The sequence below is a fragment of the Tupaia chinensis genome, unplaced genomic scaffold (assembly GCF_000334495.1).
Source record: "Tupaia chinensis unplaced genomic scaffold, TupChi_1.0 Scaffold000478_3, whole genome shotgun sequence".
Classification (NCBI taxonomy): Eukaryota; Metazoa; Chordata; class Mammalia; order Scandentia; family Tupaiidae; genus Tupaia; species Tupaia belangeri.
Window position 1 is genome coordinate 1,390,355 of NW_006159990.1, and position 11,701 is coordinate 1,402,055.

An 11,701-nucleotide genomic window follows, 5' to 3' on the forward strand; every position below is an offset into this window, starting at 1 on the left:
GAAGGAAGGAAGGAAGGAAGAAAGAAAGAAAGAAAGAAAGAAAAGTGCCACTGAGGCTGTGATGAAAAGAGAACCCTCCTATACTGCTGGTGGGAATTAAATTAGCACAACCACTATGGGGAACTATGTAGAGTTTCCTCAAAAACCTACTAATAGAACTACCAAATGACCCAGTAATTTCACTCTTAGGTGTCTATCCAAAGGATAGGAAAACCCTCAGTTAGAAAAACACATTCATACATTCATTTTATTGAAGAATTATTCAATTATTTCTTGACTTCGAACCAACTCAAATGTCCAAGAATGTATGAGTGGATTGAAAAAATGTGGCCCATATACTCTATGAAATACTACTCAGTCATAATAACAGTGAGACTCTGACATTTGATATAAAGTGGAGAAGATTTAATGCTAAGTGCAGCAAGCCAGACTAAGAAAGATAGCCATTGAATGTCTCCACATAATGTAAACTGAATGTCTGCTCTCTATAGCAGAAACTGAAAGATTACAAATTATAATAATAGGCAGGCCCACTGTGAACACTAGAGGCAGTATAAAAGGGATGGAAAACAGGGGGTGGGAAAGAGGGGATCAGGAAAAACAAATGAAACATTTAATAGATACAAAAATGAAAGTTATTTGTTGAAGATAACGTATATGGTAATGTCTTTGTCTTGACTAATATGCACTGTATTCATGCTGGGAAAAACCTTGTTGTACGCTCTAAAAGATGTGCAGTCATTATATGTAAATTTTAAAAAAAGCTGTTTTGTTATCTATGAGAAAACTTTGACTTTTTTTCTTTCTACTAGATAGTGAGTTAAAATGAAAATGTCTTGTTTATATGTATATAAAACTTGATGTTTTGGAGTTTTTGTAAACACAGTGATATTACCTTGACAGACAGGATTCCAGTCTTTTCTGACAGAGAAACTTGAGGATTTCTGTTTCTAACAATATGGAGGACAAGATCACCTACTACAAAACGTGCTATATATAATACAGCAACATCTTAAAGTAATGAGGGAACTCTTCCTTGTCCAAAGATAAAGAAAAAGTAGGAATCTGATGTGGCAAACCAACACCATATTTATCACTACATGAAGTTTTTTCTATACTAGGAGACTTGTGTTTTCATGGCTCAGTATACTTCAAGCCTTTTAAAGGTAGGTTATATAATCAGTTCCTTCACAGAGATATTCTATCAGTGAAAAGAAAAGCTAAGGAAAAAATAAAAGGTCTTACCACCAGTAAAGATATATGACAAAGTCCCTTGTTTGCTCTTGGCTTAGGTTCGAGTAGGGCAAAAATAGTGTATTTTTTAAAAAACTCCTAAATATAAACCTGACCTCATGTGAAAGAGGTGCTTGGCTTTATGTATATACTTCCGAACCCAGAAATTAATGTTATATAGCCAGAGACATCTGGTAGACGCAAATAGAATGGGTCACTAGAAAAATTTACGAGTAATTCAGACCCCTAATTATCTCTATAGATTCATATTAACTGTGCTAAAATTCAGAACTATAAAACACTCATGAAACAAGTCAGTATGAATGAGAATCAGTTTGAAAAACAGACTATGGAGTTAGAAATGCCTCACCACATTGGAGAAAGTTTTTATTTGTTTTACTTTTAAAAAAATGGAATAGAATTAAGTATGTTTATAAGTCAAGAGAAAAAAAAACATATTTAAGAAGAAAGATTTGAGGAAATAATTGATGGAGCTCTGAAATACTGCAGAATAGAGAAGATCAGGAACAGAGGTTAAATTCATTCCCGGATGTTGAAATGTTAAATTGAAAATAAACAAAAATTTGAGAGACTCGTGGTTCTGTTTTCCCAATGTAATAGCAAGTATGAAGAAAACAAGCATAGGTAGTTGGACTGGAAGCTTGAGGACATGAAGAAAAATTTAGATTATTCATAGAGAATCTAAGGAAGACGAACAAGAAAATGTAGGATGGCTGATTAGTGTTGACAGCTCAAGTATAGATGTGAGCATTTGAATGATATTCATCCTGCGAGCTTGTGGAATTTTCCATCAGTCATGGAAAGGCAGAAAAGCTGTAAAATGTGCAGTTAAAACTAAAGGCACATTTAAAGCAAGAGCAAATAACTAGAATTCTTGAATCCAGAAAAAGGTAAAATTCTGTTCAACATTTGGGTTATAAGAAAGAATGGAATTGTGTGCAAGAATTTCAAAAAAACCTTTTGTTGAAGTTGAAATTAGAAATTTTAGCTTTCATGCCAGAAAAAGTAAGCATTAGTTATCTAGAAAATCATTTTATACAGATAAACACTGAACAAATGAACTCTTACTGAATTTCTTTACTTTTCACCTGATTAAATTGATTGCCAAAAACTTAAATTGTTCTTTCTCTTTCTCTAAATGTATACAGCAAACTAAAGAAACAATGACAATGAAAATCAGCCTTGAAACTCTTCCAAACAAAATATTCAGAAACTTGATAGGTGCTGTGCATATTAAATTTGAAAATCTGACAGCCAAAGAACAAATGCTTGTATGAATTTTAAGTGACTTCCTATATCATTTCAATGCCACTGCAATCATTCATTGTGTTAGGTGTTCTAATCATTTATTGATCTTCTGGTAACTAGCATGGCAGCTGCAACAAAAGCCCTACCATGTTTCTGTCCAGAATTGTTGCTGCACCATAGCACATGCTGTGAAGAAAATTAAGTATGGATGAACAATCCTTGTTGATTTCTCTCCCAGCAGGTTCCACATGAAAAAAGTACATTGGTTCAGGAGATCCTAAAATAAGAGAGAAAATGAGAATGATAAGGATCTGAAACAATAAAAAATAAAACAAGTTGAAAAGTAAACAAGAATAAGAAATAGTCTTTAAAAATTGTAAAATTCAGACTAGCAGAAGAAAGAGAATCTTCAAAAATAGTTTGGTGAGGGAGTTAGACTTGGGAAGTGCCCATAGTCAAAGGGAGCAGGAGTTGATCTGATTCCAGTGTTGGCATCTCATCTAGCTCTTTGGCAAGCTCTACTCCTCTGGAGGCTGCTAACTGCTTAGTACCCTTCAGGGGGAGTTTATGAAGAGCATTAGGTAATACAGAGCCTTGTTTAACTTAGTGCAGCATTTAGTTTGGGTACTCAGGATTTCATAGGTTGCCAATATTTTCTTTGTTATTTTATCATCATGGTGTTTGTTTTGAAAGACAGTGAGAATCAGAATGAGGTATACAAGGCCTGACTAAAATGTTATCAGAGCCAAGAAATTTGATGAGATTTTTCTTACCAAAAATCTGTTACACTCACTCATTAGCTTAACTCAATTCTAGGAAGCACAGGAAGCTATTATTTCCAAACCACCTTTTGTTAGATACTAATCCATTGGTAGCACGCTGCTTCAGTACTCATTTATTCATTGCTTCTGTTTTTACTTTTGGAAAAGAAGGCACCTAATGCAGGGTTGCTGAAAATCAACAGAAACACATGCACTGAAAATATGGTTAAAGGAAATACTTTTTTTTAAGTCAGAATCTTCCCATGTGGCTATCTCCCTGGCTCAGTCTCCTAGCTTAGAACATAAGCCAAGCTCTGTCAAAGTCTCAATATGTTGCTCAGACCAACACTGAGCTCCCAGTCTTTGTGCCTCAGCCTCAGAAGTTGCTAGGGTTACAGGCACACCCTCTTGCACCCAGGCTTTAAGTTAGACCAGGAATTGAACCCAAGCCTTCCATTGGTTTCAGCCTGCTTTGCCTTCGCAGCAAGTACGAACAAAGGTCATGCCGGAAGTAAGTTTTTTTATTTATGATTGTGACAAAGGTTATTGTTTCTTTCTAAATGATAGCATTATGAATTAAAAACAAATGATTCAAAGAGAAAGAAAAATAGACATCTTAGAGTTGAAACTTTGCATTATAAATCTTATAAGCTTTATTTTACAAGAAAACCTCTCAGATCATCATCCAGAGGCCATTGCAGGACTGTACACAGCATTTTCTATACCTATTCCATCTGTAGATAACCCTGAGAAACCTACTAATCCACTAGACTATAAGCTCTATGAAGGCAGACAGAGACCATATTTATCTCACTCAATTTTATAGTGCCTACTGTAGTTGAAGTACGGGAAATACTTGTTGAATAAGTGAAGGAATAAAAATTTATTGGAGGTGATCAGAAAATCTAAATTTGTACATTGATTTCCAACTGATCTTCCTATGAACAACTTCATCTATATCTCCCTTAATGGAGATACTTGATCCTTCAATTTCTGAGCTTTTCTTTTTTAAAGAATTCTTTTATTTAACTTTATTTATTATTATTATTATTTTCCAGTTTTGATCAGAGAGAAAGAGAGAGAGAGAAAGTGAGAAAGCAAGCCACCTGGTCCAAAATTTGAACTGCTGTTGGCCGTGTGGGAGCCCAGTGCCTTTGACCACCATGCCACCTGCTGGCCCCACAAACTTTGCTTTCCAGATGATGCTTCTGTTTTTCTATTTTTTAAAAGCCTGCTAATTATTTTCTGCTCATCCATAAGCATTGCAAGTTCAAAAATTTGTCATCTTCTTTTATTCTTTTTTCCTTTGCAGATTTATAAAAACTGTATCAATTTACTATTCATTTTCCTTATTTAATTTCTGGAGGGCCCATGTGCTCACTAGAAAGAGACAAAGAAAGAGAGAGAAGGAGAGAGTGAGAGAGAGTGCTAGAGAACTCCCCAGAGGGACATGGACATGCTATAATCTCTTCTCCATTTCTCCATCCTGTTGGAATTTTGGTCATGCATGTACATGCACCTGTTTTTCGAGCCACTGGGGCTAAGACTAAGACCATGAAGTTATCATGTGGGATCTGGTTTCCTTAATCACTAAGTGTGCGGTTGGCTGTACCTACTATTCCTTTAATGCCATTTCAGATAACATATTTGTGTAAGAACATGGAAGTGTCTTATTTACTCTTCAACATAATGTAAATACAGTATTCTCTTGCAATGAATCTACTTTCACTGAGAGTAAAGACTTCTTTGTGAAATCCACTGGAGACATATTAAAAGATTTATCTATATGCAGCACTTGACTACAGAACTCACTAACATAATCTTTGGACTCAGAACATCTTAGTCTGATTTTACCTGACACTGAGTGAGTTATAAAGAAAATAAAAGTTTATTTGCAAAACTCATGATTCTGGTGGCTGGAAAGTCCAAATGCATCCAAAAAAAAACAGAATTTTTTTTTTGTTGTAGAGGTTTTTGCTATAGGGTAGATGTGCTCGCCAGACAGACAGAGAGAGACAGAGAGACAGAAAGAGAGAAATCACCCCCCGGGGGGGATGGTCACGCCACAATCCCTTCTCCTCCATTCTCCTCTCGGGATCTTGGGCACGCACGCACACACGCCCGGCCTGAGTTTTAAGCCACCAGGTCCGGGACTCGAACCCCAGTTGACTACGTGGTAGTTCAGCAAAATAGCCATTATGCTAACTGTTGGTCCCATAAAAAAACAAAAAAACAGAATTTTTAAGAGAGAAAAGTATGGTTTCTATCAAGAATTTATCCCCTGCTCTAGTCTCTTTCCTTCTGTTTATAAACCCACCAAAACACAATCATAGGGCTCCCCTCTAAAGACCTTATTATACCCTAGGACACCATGAAAAGGTTATGTTTTCACTTACTGCCTTTAGAATATAATAAAGTTCCCACACATGAATTTTTTTTTGGGGGAGGGCATCTGCCTCTAAAACATGAGCCTTTGGGGGACAAATTATTATCTAAACAATAACATAGATCCATTTTCTTTGAGGAAGTGACATTTAGTTTAAACCCTGAAGGTTAAGTAAGGTGATTCATATAAGGAATAGGAAGATTAAGTAAGGCGATCCATATATGGAATAAGAGGGACAACGGTCTAGTAGAGAACAACATGTGTGAAGACCCTAAGCAGGTATGCTGCTTGCCAATTTAAAGATTTTCGGTGTGACTATTCCCGAGTAGATAAATTGGACAGGAGATAAGTTGAGAAGGTAGAGAAAGACAGGATTCAGATCATGTGAGTTGTTAAAGGTCATATTAAGAATTCTGAATGCGATTCCAGGTATAATGAGAAGCCAGTCAAGAACTTTAAGGTAAGTGGCATGAGAAAAGTTAAATTTTTAATAAAATAATTCTAGTTGCTCTCAGGAGATATATTTGGACAGGACAAAATTGTGAGTTAAAGAGTTCAACACTCTTGGGAACCAGCTAGAGGCTCTTGTAGTAAAGAGCGATGGCTTGAAAATGAATGCTGAGAATGGAATTCTAATCTCAGTTATTGCAGAGAAGTGGACTGACCCTTCCACAGATAATAGTTATACAAGTTGAGCATCTCTAATCTGAAATCCCAAATGCTCCAAAATACTAAATTTTTTGGGCACTGGCATAATGCCACTGGTGGGGAATTCCATGCTTGACTATACCTGACCAGAGAATTGCAATCAAAATGCTGCAATTCAAACATATTGTACAAAATTTCAGGGTGCATAAGGTGTATATGAAACATAAAAAGAATTCCTGTTTCGACCTTGGCCCATCCTTAAGATATCTTATGAATATGCAAATATTACAAAATTTGAAAATATCTGAAATTTGAAACAGTTCAGGTCGTAGGCATTTCACATGAAGTATACTCAACCTGTGATAAGTTCAGGTGTGTGTGTGTGTGTGTGTGTGTGTGTGAGTATGTGTGTGTGTGTGTTTGTATGTGTTTGTGTGGATGTGTGTGTCTCAGTGAGTGGGTTTATGTATGTGTTGTATACTTGTGTGTGTTCATGCATATAATACATATGTGTGTGTGTTCATGTATCTGTGTATAATAAGTTGAAGGCACTGGAGAATGGCCAGAACAAGAAACAGGCAAAATCTGAATATTAGCCATTGAAAGAAAACATTCATTGTTACTGGGTAAAAGACACATTAATATAGCTTTATTTTATTTTAATTAATTTATTTATTCCTTTTTTTTAAACACAAGGCACTCTGTCATCTACTTGACAGGGAAAATCCAAACTTAAAAGCCAACATCCCTCCCCCCCCCATTGTGAGTGTGTACTTTATGGAGAGAGATAAATAGAATAGACAGAGACAGAGAGAAGGAAAGTGAGAAACTGCCCTCATGAGAGGAGTGCCACATCACAGTCCCTTCCTCTCAATTTTTCTCTCAGGATTTTGGGCATGCATGCACAAGTGCCCAGCATGTTTTTTCAAGGTATTGGGTCTGGGACTTGAACCACAGTTGGCTATGTAGGAATCCAGTGCCTTAACCACCATACCACTTGTTGGCCCCAGAAAGCCAGTATCTCAATGGCTCGAAGAATCAGAGAACAGGGGTCAAAGATTTTATTATAACTGAAAATTTAAGACATCTATAAAGGAGCAAGAGACAGAGAAAAAGTCCCAAAATTTGAGGATAAATTCCTTTAAGTCTTTAGCTGAGCTCTGAACTATACACGCTTGTGGGAGACTCCAATACTCTCATCAGAAAGTAGTGGGTGAATGGGTAGAAAGACTGAACAGAAATTTTAGATTCTCTTCAAAATAGGAAAACAGTTTGGAGTTAGTTTTTCTGAATTAGGAAGAATCTAATTTAGACATGGCCTAGTCAATGTAGTGGAAAGAATAGATTTACTTAAAATTTTGAGAGTGGTCAGAGAAACAAAACACATTGCATACAAAGCAAAAATGATATGAATGCCAGTTGTCTTCTCACCGGAAAATTTGGAGGACTGCAGACAGTAGGCTGGCATCTTGAAAATACTGAAAGAAAGGAAAAAAGAAAAAAAAAAACAAAAAACCTATCAGCCCAGGATTCTACATCCAGTATGGGACGTGTGTGTGTGTGTGTGTGTGTGTGTGTGTACGTACATATATATGAAATGAAAGGGGAGAGCATTAGTTATCATTAGTTATCATCAGGCCCATGCTTTCAAGAGACACTAAAGGATATTCTTCAGGCCAGAGGGTAAAATTGTTGTTCAGGAGAGTTATATAATGTGAAAACTGCCTGATATAACCTGGTATTGCTATTTTGCATATGTTAGAACTTTCCTACACACCTCAGGACTAATATAGAGCTGCAGATAGAACTCAGTATTGTTAATAGTTGATTTCATTTCCCATATTCACTGGAGAGCATCCAGCCAGGTCCTAAATTATCTCTTTCTGTTGGATGTTTACTGTCTGGAAGGCATTGAAACATCTAATGAAATGAGAGATCAGAGGCTGATATACATATGATTACTTCTCTCCTCTGTTATTACTTTTCTTTATACTATCTGGCACATAGTAGCATATATCTATTTTTAATGACACCCAGGGGATAAGATCCCTCTTGGCGACTTAAAGCAAAGCTCAGCAGGTTTCTATGGAAAAGAATGCTTTATATATGGCATGAATCCCTTGTTTTTCCCTTTGGGTTTATGTGAATAAATTTAGAATTTGTTGAACACCTACTATGTGAGTACACTGGAGGAGGGCCATTAAAGAGTATATTAAAGAAGTGTCTATTTTTATTAAATTTAAATATGTGCACAGAGAGATAATATAAACCTTCAAGTAATCGATTCAAAACACAAGGAATATGATAAATATTAATTGATGAACAAAAACAATAAATGCAATATGAGTTGCCAAGTGGGACAGACAATTATAGATGAGCTGCCTAGGGGAAGCTTCAGAGAGTTTGGACTGGTAGAAAAAAATGGATGACAGTCAATTTCAAGTTGAGAAACTCGGGGACTAATGCAGTGCCATCGTGAATCTATACATTATTCTGGAAAACAAAGGACAGACAAGCCCAGCTAGAGCAGATTTGAGCTGCCATGCAGCAGAGCCTAAGACAAGAAAGGCATGATGGGTAAAGCTTATGGGAGGCTATGAATCAGGGTAGAGTCTTTGGATTACTAGGAAGCCACTGGATGTGGTGAAGGGGGGAAAGTAACATGGCGGAAGTATTTTATGAAATTTAATGTAGTTGTGAAGTATTGTCTGGATGGGAAGGGAGAAGATTCCTTTTACTTTACCTTTAGTATAGTCAGGAAGGGTTTGGATAACTGAGCCATATGTGAATAAAAGAATAAGTACATTTACTTACTATAGTCTATAGTAGTTGTGGTATGGTCAACATTTTTAATTGTGGAGCTATTTTAATGAGAAAACAACCTGTAGTTTAGTATCATTGCATGTTGTTGAGTATCTGTAAATTTTGCTCAAGAAAATGTATGTGACCTTAGGTATGACCTTTTGGTAATCATTTAGTTATATTATCTAATAGCCCAGTACTCAGTTTGGATGAATTGCGCTAGGTCTCCAGGAGGAAGTGCACAGAATTTAAATTTGTCTTTGCCTTGACTTTATTAGCTCTTCTTTGTTCATGGGGGAATAGTAGCTTTCTGTAAAAACCTAATTTCTTTATAATAAAAATTAATTAATAATGCCACCACAGAAATTTTCATTCTGCCTTTAATTCTGGCTTTGGGCTTATTTCAACATTCTTTGTAGTAAAGTGAAGACACATCCTTATCTACTTATTTGTTCTGAAAGATTTATGTCACTCAGGTATCAAAATATCTAGAAATTTTATAGTGCTAATTGGCATATGGTATACCACCAGATAAGTACATCACATGGAACTCTTAGGAAGAAATATCAAAAACTCCTTTCTTCTACTTTTCTTGATAACAGCTTTATTTATTTATTTTTATGAAATGCTGAGAATTGATAGGGGCTGAACTGGGTAAGAATTGGAGAAGATATTTTAATGTGGAAAAAAACTCAGAGAAAAATGTATTCTTTGGAACTTTTCTTCCGATTTTGTATGACCTGTTCCCATGATGGTGGTGGGCATCACAGTCAATGACATTTCCATGAATTCTACTCTGCCTTGCCTTTCTGATGCCCCATGAAAGCTGTGTCTGTTGAAGGAGGTCCTGGGCACAGAATGAAATAGGACTTTGCAATCATACGATGATACTACATTTAGATAATTTCAGGAGAAAATTTGGAAATGTTAGACTGAGTATCGTTTATTGTATCCAAACCTGTGGTGGAGAAAAATGCTAGAAATCCATTGAATTCTGGTTTCGTTTACTTTTATCATTTTTATATTGTATTGAATCACACATGTCCTTATTTATTTATATTTTTTATGACCATTAGGACTTTGATTAATAAAGAGGTCACTAAATATTATCCAGAATTCTGCGAACTCAATACATTCTGGATGCATTATGGGTGGTCAACATGACTGATTGTTAAATAAATGAATCATTGAATGCTACAAAGTAATTTTATATGCAGAACAAAATTCAGCAATTTTTAAGGCATAAATTTTGTCTTATTTGCCTGTTTTAGAAAAAAATTCTCAAAGCAATGACAGGAACTTCCCTTACAAAAAGTATACTGCTTATTAAAATTGAACAAATCCTGGGCCAGGCTATTCCTACTATAGTTAAATTCTAGAATAATAATTTTGGTCTTACTTTTAAGAATTGTGGAGAGGGTTGCCATTCAAGGATGGAACAGGTTCTATTCTATCCTCTATGCTCCTCTTATTCTGAAGTTTCATATGGATAGATTTTTAATTTCCATGAAATAGAATCTTCCCATTTATACATATGATAAAAGTGTGTGCAATTATTCACATCTAGACTTTTGTCTGCATCTTTCACTGATTTAGAGGTGCCTTACTTTGGCAAGTCTCTCTATTTTTCATTATTTCTACTTACATTGTGTGTATAAGAGAGAGGGAGACAGACATTGGGTTTTCTGATCTCAAAGATGCTTTGCTGTGCTGCCTTATTCCTTGCACCCCTGATCTCTTTGTTTCATTTGTTTGTGCTTTTGCACTCTTGCAAGGCTTTTAAATCCTTCACTCATTTTGTTTACCTATTCGAATCAGAATATTAACAAAAAGCATTCCTAAGCATTATTCATAAAAGAGATTATAAAATACCTCCCAATATTCAACATACTATGGAGTTCGCAGAGGAACCAGAATCTGATTTATATTCTCTTTAAAAAATGGAATAATCTCAGCATTTGACAGACCTGCGAATGTGAAGTTCTGTGTTGAAAATGATGTATATGGTAATATCCTTGATTTGATTATTATACACCACTTGCATGCTTTGAGAAACCATATTGCATGCCATAAAGATGTATAACAATTAAATGTAAAGATGACATTATGAAATAAAATAAAAAAAAATTGGGATAGTCTCAAGTTTGACTATAGCAGAGAAAAGTAAGATAAGACATGCTAAGAAATTAGAGTCACTATTCATCCCTTGTGTTCTTTCTTATCCTTGATTCAGACTTCCAGAACAAATGTAATACAATATTATCCTATGGTGTATCCTGTTCCTAATTGAAATCTGTAATTGTGTTAGAGTTGCATTTAGATACGTTTAATCAAATCCTACCCTGTTGTGAACATTGAGATCCAAATTTATACAGCACCTCATCTCTAAACACATTATGTACTGAATGAGAGTTCAGCCACTGAAATAGGTGGGTTGTGGTGATCGTGCCACTTCCTGAGGATAATGGGGAAATTGGGTTGTCACTTGGCTCAGTGTGTAATGAGCAGCATGCTGGCTTTTACTTCTCACAGCCTGTGGGTTTCTGAGTATTTGTTGGACTATAGCTAGAACATTGCTTGGGAAGAGAATTATTTATTTATA